Genomic DNA, 14,389 nt, shown 5'->3' with positions numbered 1-14,389 from the left:
GTTTTGGCAATGAAGAACCAAACCTATTCAGCCACAAATGGCTGAAAACTGAACATTTTCAACAGTCACTCTCAATTTGGAAAAATTGTTGGCTTGAAAACCTGATTTTGCTTTCAAATGAATTTAAAGAGAAAATTTCTGGCCACCTCACCTCACATTGGAAACATAGCATTAAATTTGGTTGGGGAACACTAATATTGTCCACTAATGGCATAATTTCAAAACCATTCATTTTATTGCAGCCATTTTCATTTCGATTTCACAGGGAAGCTGCAGAATGGCAAAGCTGAGTAGCAGCAAAGCTAAATGCCCAGAGAATATGTCCTATACATGCTAGCTCTTTTACAGTCAAGGTCAGAGTTGAACCAGGCAGCCAAAGTTTGACCCTGCCTGGGAACATACAAGGGGTAATGGGTCTAGAAACCAGATCTCCTGGTGTAGCATCATAGCAACTGTGCAGCACTGCCACCAGTGAAGTACAAAATACTGTAAGTGAGTGCACAGAACATACACATGGTAAGACATAGATTATCCCCCACAGAGCTCCCAATCCTAGTGGACCAAGCAGAAAAAGGGAGGGAGGGAAACAGAGTCACAGGGCGGGGAAGTGACTGGCCCAAGCTCACATAGCAGGTCAGTTTAAGATTCAAGAAAAGAATCCAAAGAATGTCTTGTAGCATCAATAGCTCTTCTCCTTCCCTGGTGTTTACTCCTTGCTGTATTCACAGAAGGCCTCAACGTTTTCAGGCTAAACAAGCTGAACTCTTTTAGCCACCTCCTGTAAAACAGGCTCCCCATTGCCACAATAGGACAACTGTCATTCCTAGGAGTCATTAATTCCGGATGTAATTTTATTCCATTTTTATGCTGCATTGCATTGAGCCCCATCTTGGACCAGATCCTCAGAGAATGGGAATGGACAACGCTCCATTGACTGTAAGAGAACTAGGGCAATTAACACTCATGTGATAATGCACCTGATAAGTGATCTGATTGTCAGAGGTCAGGAGCACTCTAATCCTAACCCTTGTCCTTCCCTTCACAGAGGCAGCACACAATGAACTTAGAAGGAAAATGTCCAACCACAGCACTGTGACCAAATTCCATCTCCTGGGACTCTCTGAAACAAATGTCAACAAATATAAGATCCCATACTCTCCTTTCCTAGGCAGAGCTTTTTTCCCCCAAAAGGAGAAGAACCTAAGGTTCCATTGAGTCCATTAGAGACCTTACTATGGCTATTGATTTTGTGTGCAAGGTGCTTAGGTAGCATGATGATGGGTGGTACTATAAAGCCCTAAAATAGATAGATAGATAGATAGATAGATAGATAGATAGATAGATAGATAGATAGATGCCAATTTTTCTGTTCATGATTCTCTCTATCTAGTTGGACAGATCATGCAGTTTCAACAGAGGTGAAGCTGTCTATGGGAATGTGTCAATTTCCTCAAAACATTCAATGGAAACCAGATGTAGGAGAAGGAGAAAGCCCTTACACCAGGCTCCATGTTTCAGGCTAAGGCCTAAATAAAAGTCATGCCCTGCTGATGTAAAGCCAAGCTAGCAAGAGTCAGGCTGTGAGCAAAAATCAGGCCTTGTTACAAAGCAGAGGCCTGCTTGCAGAGTCACTGTCTGGTATGTGAACTTGGCAAGAATAGGGCTAGTGCTGCAAAAACAGAAACACTCCAAAGAAGTGCTTGGCACAGTACACGCACCCCAGAAGGGCTGTATCAATACACCCCGTTACCAGGCATGGTATAAACACACTCCCTGAAGGTGATACAGGGACACACCAACCCCTCCTAAGGATAAGGTCAGGATGACAGGATGATGGATAGAGATGTTTTGATCGAACCAACAGGTACAAGGTAAAGGGTGGTAACTAAATACGTCAGAAGGGCAATATGTAACTTGTTTGTATCAGTGCATAGAAGAGGGGTCACAGAGGTGGTATCTTTGTATGGCTGAGGGGGGAGAAGAAGGCCCATTGTAATGAGTATACGTGTCTTAGGTATCCCTGTAAAATCTATGGGGTGCTATTATTGTTCTTCATTGACAATAAACCTGGCTGAGTGCCTTGGCCTCTGAACTAAGTCTGTGGTATTCTTGGGCAATTCAATCAGAGCCTGCCGTACTGGCTACCTGCCCAGAGGCAATGCAGCACGCAGAGAGAAGGAAACACCTCATTGGCCCCCTCTCTCAGGTAGTCCTCTGGGAAGGTAGATCAGCACTGTATATTGCTAACACTGTTGCAAGCATCACAAAGCATTTTGGGGAGGGTCAAAGGTGTGTGAGTGGAGAGTGGAAGTTTCCTCTGCAGAGTCCGAGAGGCCGAGGGGGGGAGAAAGAAGAAGAGCAGAGAACGGGTTAACTCAACACTGCAGCTAGCAAGCTCAGTCTGAATATAAGAAGCTGACTCCATCCCAAGGCCAGTTGCTACCTGCCAAGACAGAAGGGGGAAGTACAACCCCTGCTCCCCCGGACTAGCCGTGGGAAGGAGAGTTGTTGAAAGAAATGCAGGGGCCTGGGAAAGGAGCATGATGGCAAAGGCCAACCAGGAACAAACAGAACTGTCTCACGGCCCTGAAGCTGATGTATTTTGCAGAAAGATGAGGAAGCCATGGAAGGCTGGTTTGAACTGGTACACAGAGCATGGAGAACAAAGGTTCCTGAAGGAGACGCCCCACAAAAGAACCCAGGACTTAAAAACCCTCCTGAGAGCTGAAGCAAATCGGAGAACATAGCAGATTCTTGGATGACCTGGGCCCAGGACAGCACTCCCATCCACCTTTCCCCCCTTCTTCTTCTCTTCTTCTTACATTACACCCAGGCTTGGCCAGCTTTGGTTGGGCATATGTGAATATGAAAGTAGGCTAGGACTTGAGGCATTCATGTTTTCTTCCTTCCTCTGAGTGACGTGGAAGCATTTCCAGCACTCTCCACTGTTATTTAATTATTTTGTCAATAAAGCTTTAAAAATTTAGACACTTGGTGTGTGCTTTGTCATCCCCTCCCCAAAAGATCCTGTGGCCCCAACCTGATCAACTGTGGGCCCTGGGCAGATTAGTAATGAAAATCTGTCACAAGAACACAGAAACAGCCAACAACTGACACCACCAGACAGGAAGTCAGGCTATCTGGCTGGCCTGTGCGTCTCCTCCTGGGGTCCTGTCACTCCAGCTGCCAGCCAACCTACTCCACAAGTGCCTGGCTGCCAGGTTCACGAATCCTCAGCAGTCCACCTCACAGGGCAGTTGGTAGATGGGGCTTGCCAGGCAGCTGCCTCCCCAGGCTAAAGGGGAGAACACGTGACAGACCCATGTGTCTCCCAGCCCCATGATCCTTCCTGCACCCAGCCCGCGGCCACAGCGCTCTCCCCATCTCATTTTAATTGTGGGAGGATGAGGGAGGGAAGGCTTCTGCCCATGAGATCCTGGTTGGGACATTCACTTTCACATACACACACATACACTCACCTCACCAGGGAGAGCAGTGAAATGTTTCGGAGGGAGGCACAGGGAGAGAAGGACAGAGTCCCTCTACTTCCCCGTCCCTGGTAGGCCAATCTTGGGTGGCACTTGACCCCCATATCTCCTCTACACATTGTCTTTGGCAGGAAGGAATTTCTGGAGAAAGAGCCAACAGAGCCAACAGCCCAAGTGGTCACGGCTAGGGCTGCTCTGAATTAGGGAAAAGAGGGACTCTCGCAGGGCCCCCAACTGTTGGCTACAGAGTCACTATCTTTGCCCCAATGAGGAGTTAATTATTTAGACAAAGTTGAATGGTTCCAACAAGAAAAACGGGGGAAAAGCCCAAGACTTTTTCCATCCTGATGTTTAGGACACTTGTCTGGAAGGAGGGAGAGTCAGGTTCAAGCCCTTGCTTCTGACATCTAGAGAAAGGTCCCTCCTGAGGAGGCTATAGGCATGTTTCTGGTGAGTGGGGGAAGACTGAACAGCTGCTTCCAGGACTTCTATATGTTCTATTGAAAAAATTAAGACTTTAGACCCTTGGGCTAATCATCTGGCCGTGCAGTCTTAGGATGAGCAATGAAAAATAAAATACCAAGGGGCTTTTAGAATTTTTTCTGAATGAAGGCTGAGATATTTGAAAGGGTCTCCAGGATCTAGATGGGTCACACGCATTGTTCAGTCAATGGGCACCTGATTCTTTTAAGGCACTCTGACAACCCCTGTCACAGATCACAGCCTGGAGTAAGAATTCACTGTATTGTTCCAGACTCTGCAGCATCCACATCCCTTTGTTTCCACTCTAATTGCACAAGATGCTGCAGGTCCCTCCATGGGACCAACCTCATTCCTGGTGCCTTTCCATGAAAATCAAAGGATATGAACCTAGAATTACTTTGGCCCATCCTGATAATATGTTTTCCAATAATTCCCCTGCTAATTCCTAGTGGGGATAATCACAACTCTGCACTCCTCATGGGGATTTCCTAGGGGATTCTCCTTTCAGTCTGATTGCTATGGTTGCTATCAGTACCTGAATCCTCGGGCTGATATGTCCCTTCAACATCATTCAGAAGCTTAATACTGTGTCAAGGCCTGAGACTAGATTGTGCCCCAATAAGGAATCATTAGAAAGCAGGACAATACCTGGCCTTAGCCCCCACTGGACGTGTGAAAGGACATGATGTCTCAGTTCATATCCCATTTCCATGTAACTGTTACAGACATCTCAGAGCAAGAAGGGACAGGCTGGCTTGGGAGATAAGAGATGAAGCAGTTAATCACAGGCTTAATATTTCTGAAATTCAGGAGAACCCCAGGCCTTGGAAGTTAACAAGACAGAGCCAGGATTGCAAGAGGACTTAGGCACCTAACTGTTCTAATAGGTGCCCAGTGGGAGTTACAATTCACTTAAGCAGACTAGGTGCCTAACTGCTATTGAAAGTGAACAGCTCTTGGCCACCTAGCTCACATAGGAGCTTTGATAAAGCACACGAAGTGCCTGTCTCCATCTTAGGTGCCTAAATGACTTTGTAAACACAGAAGCTGGGCTGGAATGAGGAAACACTGCAGGAGATCCTAAGACTTGTGCTATGCAGAGGTCAGACTAGAAGATCACAATGGTCCTTTTTGGCATGGAAATTGATGAATCTGTTAACATGTAGGCCTGTTAGCCTGAGATAGAATTTTGGGTTTTGTTTGCCTATTTGACTTTTGATGCTTTTTTACCCTTACTAATATGTGTGAACATAGAACAAAGAAACAGTGTTTCATTTCTAACAATCAGATAGGGCTTACAGTACAATGAGAAAAGATAAGGGATATAGTTAAACTGATCCTGGGCATGGTGGGAATGTTATATATGAGCATACTCTGGAAGGCTGACTGGCTCCTCTCTTAAGCCAAGGTCAAGAAACCAATTAGGAGGGGCAAGGAGGAATGTGGGAGGAGGCATAAGAAACACTAAAAGCCAAAGAAATGCCTGTTCCTGACCAAAGCACAACCTCACTCCTTATCTCTCCCATTGACTCATAGACTCATAGGTCAGAAGGGACCAATATGATCATCTAGTCTGACCTCCTGCACAAGGCAGGCCACAGAACCCTACCCATCCACTTTTATAACAACCCCTAACCCAGGACAGAGTTATTGAAATCCTCAAAATTGGTTTGAAGACCTCAAGCTGCAGAGAATCCACCAGCAAGCGACGCATGCCCCACGCTGCAGGGGAAGGCAAAAAACCTCCAGGCCCCCTGCCAATCCGCCCAGGAGGAAAATTCCTTCCCAACCCCAAATATGGCGATCAGCTAAACCCTGAGCATGTGGGCAAGACTCACCAGCCAGCACCCAAGAAGGAATTCTCTGCAGTAACTCAGTTCCCATCCCATCCAACATCTCCCCGCAGACCATTGAGCAGACCTTTCCGGTGATAATCCAAGATCAATTGCCCAAATTAACTATACTATCATAACATCCCCTCCATGTACTTATCAAGCTTAGTCTTAAAGCCAGAAAAGTCTTTTGCCCCCACTACTTCCCTCGGAAGGCTGTTCCAGAATTTCACTCCCCTAATGGTTAGAAACCTTCGTCTAATTTCAAGTCTAAACTTCCTAATATCCAGTTTGTACCCATTCGTCCTCGTGCCTACATTAGTACTAAACTTAAATAATTCCTCTCCCTCCCTAACTTTAACCACCCTAATATATTTATATAGAGCAAGCATATCCTCCCTCAGCCTTCTTTTGGCCAGGCTAAACAAGCCAAGCTCTTTGAGTCTCCTTTCATAAGGCAGGTTTTCCATTCCTCGGATCATCCTAGTAGCCTGTCTCTGGACCTGTTCCAGTTTGAATTCATCCTTCTTGAACATGGGACACCAGAACTGCACACAATATTCCAGATGGGGTCTCACCAGCGCCTTATATAACGGTACTAACACCTCCTTATCCTTGCTGGAAATACCTCTCCTGATGCATCCTAAAATCGCATTTGCTTTTTTGACAGCCGTATCACAATGGAGGCTCATAGTCATCCTGCTATCAACCAATACCCCAAGGTCCTTCTCCTCCTCTGTCGCTTCCAACTGATGCGTCCCCAACGTATATCTAAAATTCTTATTATTAATCCCTAAGTGCATGACCTTGCACTTTTCACTATTGTATTTCATCCTATTACTATTACTCCAGTTTACAAGGTGGTCCAGATCTTCCTGAATAGTATCCCTGTCCTTCTCCGTGTTAGCAATACCCCCCAGCTTTGTGTCATCCGCAAATTTTATTAGCACATTTCCACTCTTTGTGCCAAGGTCAGTAATAAAAAGGTTAAATAAGATCGGTCCCAAAACCGATCCTTGAGGAACTCCACTAGTGACCTCCTTCCAGCCTGACAGTTCACCCTTCAATACGACCAGCTGGAGTCTCCCCTTTAACCAGTTCCTTATCCACCTTACAACTTTCATATTCATCCCCATCTTTTGCAATTTAACTACTTGGATACAAAAGAGGTGGTACTGAAGCCCCCATATGCAAGACCCTCCAAAATGAGACATGACCATAAATTGTAAGAGGTGGGACTGAAGGCATGCACTGCAGGCATATTTGGGCCTGCTAAAAAGGAGGGGACCAGGAACATGGGGACAAAGGCTCTGCAGCTTCAGAGCTATGGACATGTTTGCTTGAAACTGACCCCAATAAACACTGGTCTTCTGCTTTCTGTCTGCATGACAAGAACCAGGGGAAGGGGTGAAAGGAAATCCCCCAACAGAATCAATTAATTTTTGCCTCTGGACTTTTGCTTCTGAGCTGTGTAGGGTTCCAGAGAGTGATTCTCAGAAGCCCTTCTGAAATAGACACAGAAAAATCCCACATCATAGGCCCTTTAATTCCAGCAAAGCTCAAAGCCAGATATGCACAGCTCATCTACAGAGAGAAACAAGTTTGGCACTAGTTCTGACAGTTCAGTCTCGGAGTCCGTGTTGGTACTTTGGGAATTATAACAGCATAGCCAAGGTTCCATAGATGTGTCAGAATACCCTGTAGCATAGACACAACCAATAGTGAGGGATGGGAGGTTATTAGGAAAATCACCTAGCTGAGCAAAGGCAACTAGATTGAAGTATTCTTCCATCGACCTTACTATGTGTACACCTGGCTTGGCTTGTCATAGCTACATCACTCAGACCTTTTCCCACTCCTGAGTGATGTTGATCTAAATTTTAAGTGTAGACCAGACATAGGTGTATTATAGCTGCCAGGGCATGTCTGGGGCACTAGAGGCCTATATAAATCTCCAATTGCCCTAACAGCTAATTAATAATATACTAAAACCTCTGAAACATTAAAATAATCATTCAGTAGGAACTCAGCCATCTGGACATCTACAGAAACTCTTTTCCCTCTTCATCATTGTTGGAAGCAAAACTTTAACTCCCTCAGAACACCCCACTAAAGAGATGATGACACTGACATCTCCAGTATATGAAAAAAGAACCCACCTGATATCCCTATCTACTCAAAATAACCCACCCTATCAAATCCCTCCCACCAAAAAACCCACTTGGAACAAAGAAACAAATCAACCAATCAACCAACGAAACAAAACAAAGAAACCAGAGATAATCAAGGAAACAAACAAAGCCCCTCATGTCCTAGGTAGAATTCCAACCCCCTCACACACACACCAAAAGAGATTCCAGGAAGTCCAACATGATTTAGCTATGACTACTGGTTTTATCTGCCAGGCACTCTGATAGCCTGATGGAAGCATAAGACCGTTTAGATAGATAGATAGATAGATAGACAGATAGATAGATAGATTCATTCTGATCTTCTCTCCACTGCTATAATTCTACAATAACTCCAATAACTTGAGTGGTGTTGGTGTAGATTTTACCACTACCTAACCTGATTGCATGCTATGTTTTCATGGAAAAAGATATTGTCATCAGTTGAATATATCCTAGAATATCAGGGTTAGAAGGGGCCTCAGTAGATCATCTAGTCTAACCCCCTACTTAAAACAGAGCCAAGCCTCAATTTTTGCCCCAGATCCCTAAATGGCCCCTTTAAGGAGTGAGCTCACAGCCCTGGGTCTAGCAGGCCAATGCTCAAAACACTGAGCTATCCCTCCCCCACAGTGTTGCTGAAACACAGCATGAAATCTTGTTCAAGGGAGAAAGACAGCTATTTTATTCCTGGTGAAGAACCTCCACCTAGTCACTTTACTCAGGGTAGCTTTGATGTCTTTGTTCCTCATGCTATAGATTATCAGGTTTATCATTGAAGGCACTACAGAACACAGAACACCCACCACAAGATCCAGTTCTGATGCTGAGCTGGAGGAGGGTTTCAGGTAGGCAAAGGCAACAGGGAAAAATAAGGAGATGACAATGTGGCGAGAAAGGCAAGTGAGGAAGGCGTTATGCTGGCCCTTCTCAGAGGGAATTCTCAGCATCATAGTGAAGAGCTGAACATACAACAAAATTATTAAAGAAAATCAGATTAGGAATAGGGATACACTAAAGAAAATAGCTCCAGTTTCACTGAGGTCTGAGTCAGAGCAGGCGAGCTTGGGTAGCTGGGGGATTTCAAAGAAGAACTGGTTCATGGCATTAGAGTAACCTGAGCATGTTCCCGGTGTGCAGTGAAGCATAGACAGTACCAGTAATCCAGGCACTGGCTGCCATTTAAACACAAACTCTCCTATACATCACTCACTGATAGTGCAGTGGTTGGCAGATGGCGACACATCAGTCATATGCCATGATGGTGAATAAGGACATATTGGTCACAGTGAAGAAGCCAAAGATCAAGACTTGGACAACACATCCAGAATAATAGATCAACCTGGTCTTCAGTAGAGAATTGACCATGGATTTTGGGACAGTGACAGAAATGGATCCGAGGTCTAGAATGGAGAAATTCACCAGGAAAAAGTACATGGGAGTGTGAAGGCAGCAGGTAAGGGCTACAATGGTGATTACAAGAAGAATACCTGTCAGGGATGTCAGATACATCACCAGAAACAGGACAAAGTGTAAAATCTGCAGCTCAGAGAAACCCAAGTGTAGGAACATGGTCACGGTGGTTCAGCTGGACATTTTAATTCTCAGTACACCGTGGAGGGGAGGACAGGACAAAGGTCAGGATGGAGCAGTCCTCACCTCTGACAATCACACACCCAGTCAGATGCATTATCACACGAGTGTAAATAGGTAGGGTCCTGTTGATAATAAATAATTGATCATTAATAATTTGTCGATATCAACAACCAAATGACTTGATAACTAATAACTGGTTAATATTTCAACTCTGATTATATACTTAGCGAGCGGGCTTTTCTTGTGTTCAGATTAGTTTACTTGTAACAAACCTCGGAAAAGTCAAATTTGATTAGATGTATTGATTAACAGATAGTAAGGATAGCACACACAGAGAAAGGCATATAGTTACCAAGAACTGGGGAAGAACTTCTCCATAGTTCTCTGCGGATTGGATCTACTACCTCCTCATTTTTCAGGGCAGTTATACCCTTGTTACCTCACTGTGTATAATTCTGGTACTTATCTATTTTCTCTTTTTGGAATACACTTATCTCAGGCTATTTCCAAGGTTCCCTGCTCCTTTAGAACTTTCCAACTCTCTCGACATCTGTTGGTGAGTCATTTAAAAGGATTGGAAACCTAGATTGAAAAAAAACAGATTGGAAACAGATTGAAAATTTAGCCCAGATTGGAAACCTATAATTAAGCCAGGATGATAACATTTATATTCTCAAATAATACCACAATAACAAACCAATTCACTTTTTTTGAATCATGTTTAATTGCTCTTTCATACTGTTACTTGCGGGATGGTAAAACTGTATAAACAGCAAAGCTGATACCAACAGAATATGCATTGTACATGCAGGCATCTTTAGACTTTGGCACTGACAGCTAAAGCCCCCAGCCAAAGCTTCCCCTACCCCCCCAGGAAACAGCAGTTCACTTTTCATAGAAATTGTGAAAACCAAAACATTTTTTCTTTTGTTCATTGAGAACCAGACAATTTCAGGTAAACTGCTTAAAACTGAAACATTGTCACTGATTCAAAAAAAAAATGTTTTGACTTCTCCAGTACATAGGTTGTTTTTCAAAAATAGCAGAGACTACTTTGGAGTATGTCTCAGTTTAAAATCCAGTTTTCCTTTGAAATAATTTAAACTGAAAATGTCTGAATACACCAGATTAAACATGTAGATTTCAAGGGGGGTAGAAGAACTGACATAGTCCAATCATTATATAATTTGAACCCAGTCACACTTTTGCAACTGTATTTATTTCTGTTTCAAAGGGACACTTGTTGAATGGTAAAACTTAGTAAACCGCAAAGCTGGCAGACAAAATCATGGGTATTAAACATACTAGCGCCTTAGACAGAGAACAGTGAATTGAAGTCCCCAGCCAAAGCCTATCTCTCTTATCCCTGCCCAAGAACATAGAGCATGTCAATGGGATTAGAATTGAGATATTCTGCTCTAGCACCATATCCTGTGTCCCACAGTGCTGCCAGCTAAACACAAATGCTATAAATGGGGGCAGTGAACATATATATAATAAGACACAGTTCATCCCCCACAGAACTCACAGTCCAAGAAGACAAGGCAGAGAAAGGGATGGAGGGGAAACAGAGGCACAGGGAGGGGAAGTGACTGGCCCAAGGTGACAGAGCAGGTCAGTGGCAGTGCCAAGAATAGAACTCAAGTCTCCTGAGGGCCACTGACCCTCACACCCATAAAGTGACAGAGGCAAATGACACAGCATAGAGGTAGCAGAGAGATGCTGCTAGCCCATCGGTACACAGAGATGGGAATGCAGTCAGGATTTGGTGTCATAAATCAATATATTTTCAGGCAGCGGGCCATCTACGTGGTGTTGCAGTGAAATCATTACAGGTGAGCTGTCATACACAATGCCAAGTCCATCTCATATTTCCAAGAAAAGAGGATATCAGGCAGTGTTGCCCAAGTCCAGAGCCTGCTGTTTGTAGCAATAGGGGATCCATCTTGGCTAGAATTATTCAGCTGAGATTGTACTTTGCTCCATCCTTCACACAGCATTTTATTAAACTATATCATGAGCTGGATCTTCAGATGGTGCAAACTGATGCAGCTTTACTGACGTTAAGGCAGCTGTGCCAATTTACGTTCATGTGATAAGTCACCACTCCAAGTTAATACCAGTAACGAGTGCTGTGCATTGTTGACACTCACATCATTTTGCTGCGGGAAATCAGGGCCACTCCCTCTGCCACTGTAATTCCCCCACTATCTTTGTCTTTCCCTCCAAAGCCATCACACAATGAAGTGAGAAAGAAAATGTACTACCTAACAACTCTGACCAAGTTCCTTCTCCTGGGATTCTCTGATGTTCGGGAGCTGCAGATTTTGCACATTGTGACGTTCCTGGTGATTTACCTGGCATCCCTGATGGGGAATTTTCTCATCATCACAGCTGTAGCCCTCAACCCCCATCTTCAAACCCCCATGTACTTCTTCCTGGTGAATCTGTCAATCCTAGACCTCGGCTTCATCTCCATCACCATCCTCAAATCCATGGCCAAGTCCCTCATGAACACCAGGGTTATTTCTTATCCTGGATGTGTCACCCAAGTCGTTCTCTTTATCTTCTTTGCTGCAACTGATCTTGCCTTACTCACCATCATGGCATATGACCAATATGTTGCTATTTACCAACCACTGCACTATGACAGAGTGATGAACAGGAGAGCTTGTGTCCAAATGGCAGCCAGTGCCTGGATTACTGGTATTGTCTACTCTGCCCTGCACATTGGCAACACCTTCAGGTTACCATTCTGCCAGTTGAATGTCATCAACCAGTTCTTCTGTGAAATCCCCTCAACTACTCAAGCTCACCTGCTCTGATTCGTATCTCAATGAAGTTGGGGGTATTGCCTTTGGTGTGTTTTTAGAGTTAAACTGCTTTGTTTTTGTAATTGTGTCTTATGTTCAGATCTTCAAAACTGTGCTGAGAATCCCCTCTGAGCAGGGCGGACATAAAGCCTTCTCTACCTGCCTGCCTCACCTCACTGTGGTCTCTTTGTTGCTTATCACTGGCATCTTTGCCTACCTGAAACCCACCTCCAGCTCAGCATCAAGTCTGGACCTTGTGGTGGGTGTTCTCCATTCCCTGGTGCCTCCAGTGATGAATCCCATCATCTACAGCATGAGGAACAAGAAGATCAAAGCTGCATTGAAGAAACTGATTATGTGGAGGTTATTCACCAAGAGTTAAAATGTCCATCACTGCAACTTGATTGTGATTTCATTCTGAGTTTCTTTGTAGATATAATCAACTGATGACAAAATTATCTCTTAGAGAGCATAGAGTGAAATCTGTTGATGAAATCATGAAATCTGGTCTAGCTTCACTGAAGTCAAATGAGTTAGAATAAGATTACACCAGTGTACATAAGATCAGAATCTATCTACATATGCACCTACTTATCTGTGATAGGGATTAATGGGGCTACTGTCACCTAAAGGTTGGAATATGAGAGTTTTGGCTTGTGTGTTTCTTTTTCATTTTGTTTGATTTCGTTGATTCATTCGTTGACTTCTTTCTTTGTTTCAGGTGGCTTTTTGGGGAGAGGAAGGAGATGGGAGGGTGGAGTATGTCTGACTAAATGGTGGTATCCATTTATTTTGTCATATATTCATGGTATCAATGTCAGAATCACCTTAATGGGGTTTTCTGAAAGACTTGAAGTTTTGCTTTCCCCACTGATGAAGAATTGAAAAAAATTTCTGCATGTGTCTGTTCAAGTGATGATTTTAATGCTGATGGGTTTTTATTGTGTCATGTATGATGTGTTAGGGCACCTAGAGCCATATATAACTGTATGCATTATTGTTATTTATTTAAATGTATTAAAATAAATAAATACTGTATTGTTCTTCCTATGGTGGATAGGTATTTGGAAGAGAAAGGTATTAAAATGGTTCCTAAACTAAATCTGAATAATAAGGCAAAATTTTGATTCCACTAAACTACTGCAGTGATCTATCTGGAAGTGCTCATATATTCTCTTATGTTATGCTTTGTTCTTGTTGTGGTAAATAAATCACACTTTGCCTGGTGAAGACGTCTAGTCACTCAACTTACTAGTGGTCACAGCTCCTGTGGGAAGAACTGCAGGTACCAAACACTGTTAGAGAAATCACAGTTGGGACCCAGTTTGAGAGATGGAGACTCACATGATTCCACCCTAAGACAGGATTAGTCACAAAGCTTAGACCAGAGGGTTTGAAGTAAGAGACCAGCACGGGGATAAGAGGTTGAGCTAACCTTTCAATAATAACAATTGGGATATAGCCATTCACTTCAAGGTGTAGCTTTTTATGGAGCCATTTGTCTCTCATTTACACAAGTATCCAAATGTGTCTAAATCTCCAAAGCTGGTTGTTGTTATTATCATTATTTAATATTTATTAAACCATGTTTGTGCATGGTTGTGTGTACTACATATACAATAGATGAAATAAGATCAGATAGATAGATAGATAGATAGATCATGAAAAATCAATGACAATTTATCATGCCCCTTTTTATGTCTATGACGGTTGATGTCCAAATCAAGATTTTCCAGTGACTATTTATTATTTGTTGTTATTTCTTTGAATATTTCTTACTCAATTTCTCTTTTACAAGAATTTCATTCCTTGCATTGCCTGGGAGCTTTGAGTCTTTTTAAATTAATACATTATAAGGTGCTTTGTTTCTTTGCCTGACTGGATACAATGAGTTTTCTTTTTAAAAAAGCTACCCAATTGGTCTAAATCATAGTTGTGATGGTTTGTATCACAGAAAACCCCTTGGGAGCTGCCACCCGATGTGCCAAGACTACTTCTACCCCTGCCTT

The 14,389-nt window shown here is 43.4% G+C and overlaps 1 pseudogene; it reads left to right on the top strand.

Moving 5' to 3' along the window:
* The first annotated feature begins 11,825 nt into the window (after nucleotides 1–11,825).
* LOC115642805 lies at nucleotides 11,826–12,762 on the top strand (annotated as a pseudogene).
* Nucleotides 12,763–14,389: the final 1,627 nt, after the last annotated feature.

This window comes from Gopherus evgoodei, unplaced genomic scaffold (assembly GCF_007399415.2).
Source record: "Gopherus evgoodei ecotype Sinaloan lineage unplaced genomic scaffold, rGopEvg1_v1.p scaffold_45_arrow_ctg1, whole genome shotgun sequence".
NCBI lineage: Eukaryota > Metazoa > Chordata > Testudines > Testudinidae > Gopherus > Gopherus evgoodei.
The sequence above is the reverse complement of the archived record's forward strand: the minus strand, read 5'-3'. Positions and strand labels throughout refer to the sequence as shown.